Source organism: Aedes albopictus, chromosome 3 (genome assembly GCF_035046485.1).
Source record: "Aedes albopictus strain Foshan chromosome 3, AalbF5, whole genome shotgun sequence".
NCBI classification, from domain to species: domain Eukaryota; kingdom Metazoa; phylum Arthropoda; class Insecta; order Diptera; family Culicidae; genus Aedes; species Aedes albopictus.
Window position 1 is genome coordinate 250,388,019 of NC_085138.1, and position 2,116 is coordinate 250,390,134.

The 2,116-nt window shown below is 37.5% G+C and overlaps 1 long non-coding RNA gene across 1 annotated transcript; it reads right to left on the reverse strand.

The window, feature by feature from the left end:
* Window positions 1-263: 263 nt before the first annotated feature.
* Window positions 264-1,808, reverse strand: LOC109422220 (uncharacterized). Its single transcript, XR_002132928.3, has 3 exons — window positions 1,698-1,808; window positions 1,533-1,573; window positions 264-999 (listed from the first exon to the last, which is right to left on the reverse strand). It is a non-coding gene; the product is annotated as an uncharacterized LOC109422220 (long non-coding RNA).
* Window positions 1,809-2,116: the final 308 nt, after the last annotated feature.

A 2,116-nucleotide genomic window follows, 5' to 3' on the forward strand; every position in this document is an offset into this window, starting at 1 on the left:
TTACAAGGGGAGAGGTAGTGTTAAGAAATTGTAAAAAAAAAATCCTTACGTGATAAATACAGCCCCTTTGTAGGAGTGGTCTAGTCACACAAGTTTGTCATACATCATTTTTTCAGGTTCAGCTTCTGAAATGAGCTATGGGCGAAGGAATCTAGATAAGTCAAAACAAAATAACATCTCCAGCACTGATGGGGATGTGCATAGACACCATGAACTCCAGAAGCATTGTTGGAAATTTCGGATCAATTAAAACAAAAACCAAATATTTGTTAACAGTAATGAGTATTTATTTCGAGGGGGTTGCAAAACACCATCTCATAACAATTTATCGAATAACAATACAAATTTCATCGAAAACATCCTAAAACTAATACCAAGTGTTCTTTTTTTTAATCATCAACTTATGAGCTACGCAGATACCATTTCCAAATTTTCAAACCTTACCACTAGGAAGTGTTGATATTCATATGCTTGCTTTATGTAACCTACTCTAACAAACCAGGTTGATTGATTTGATTATAGCAACGAGAAACACGTCGTGCTTTTCTTCTGTGGAATTCTAAGGAGAAATTAATTTGGAAGAAATCAGTACCCACACCATTTTTATTTCTCACTACTGATTATGTCATGAATGAGTAAATCGGTAAAAGATAAACCAGCATTGGGCTGGAAATTTTCATAATGAAAACAATATAATAATAATAGATCGGTATTGTATTGGGTATTTTACCACGTTCCAGAATAATACGGCATATATATTAACCCGAATTCATTCTAATCTATCAGTGTAATACTTGAAGTTGCTATTGCAGTGCTTACCTGACGAGACTCGAAGTGGTTGGCCAACTAGTCTCGCCAGGTTAGCGAACATTCCCGAACAATTTAATACCAAGCGTAGATTCCATCACCAAACTATAGTGTTGTCGCATGTCCGAAGCCATGGCTCGGTTTATCATTAGCCGCGTCTTAGCAAATCCACTGGCTTGAACTGCGCGCCACCTGTGAAACAGAAAAGGACTTGCTCTAAGTAACATTTACTACTAAAAGAGAACATTCTAGTGGTTCTCTAAAGGTTGCATTTACACGTCTCCTTGCGAAACATTTTAATTTTTGCATTTAAACTATTTGCACTACTATTATACTACTAACTATGGATGCAGTTGAATGTTTCAGAATTTTAACTAAAACCATAGTAATCAAATTCTAGCCTCAAGAATTCTAAAAATTGTAATGTACCTCTGAACCGCCTATTTTCACTAATTAAAGCTTAAAAACCTAAAACAGTAGAGCTTTAAAGAATTGATTTTTTTTCAACGAACCAAATGATTGCGCAAGCCATTTCATTATATTCTGAAAAAAACTAGGCATAAACCACCATTTTCAAAAACCATTGAATTGTAGCAATAATCTATGTAACCATTTTCCACACTTAACTTTTCACAACACTATATCACCGTAGACTCCTACAATTGAAATCGACTGCTCACAATCGTTTGAACAAAAACTACTAACAGACTTTTTTAATTACATACCTTTGCGGTAAAAGCATCTTCACATGTGTACCGTGTAGGATCTGTAAAATAAAGAAGGCTTAAGATTAGAACAAAAATAATCTTATTTCGGATTCAGTATAGTCAAAAAAGGTTCTAATTATCATCTCAGTTCAACAACACTGTAATATAAAACATAATACTTACTTCCAACCAAATCCTACACTAGGTACTTTACGCAACCAACTTTCCGCCCGAAATCAGTGATGGCTTAGGCCCATCTGAGAGTTACACGTTTCATCGCACGACCAGATAGCAAGCATGGGGGTCGGGTGGGTTGTAATACAGTTTTTCCTAGAGTAGTGCGGTCTAATGGGTGTATATGCGAAGACCAGGGATAGGGTGCGACTCAAAACTCTTTGCGTGCCGCACACTCTGCTACGAGACAGCACAACAAACTAGAAGGAGACGAGTACGCGCAATCGGTTGTGTGTTGCTCGCTTACTTTGCCGCGCGCTGGAGCTCTCACGCTCTGACGTATGCACTCTCTTGGTGCTTGTCTCCGTGCTTGGCACTTGGCTTGATACTACGCACGATTGGAAAAATTTCGAATCAAACGACCCATC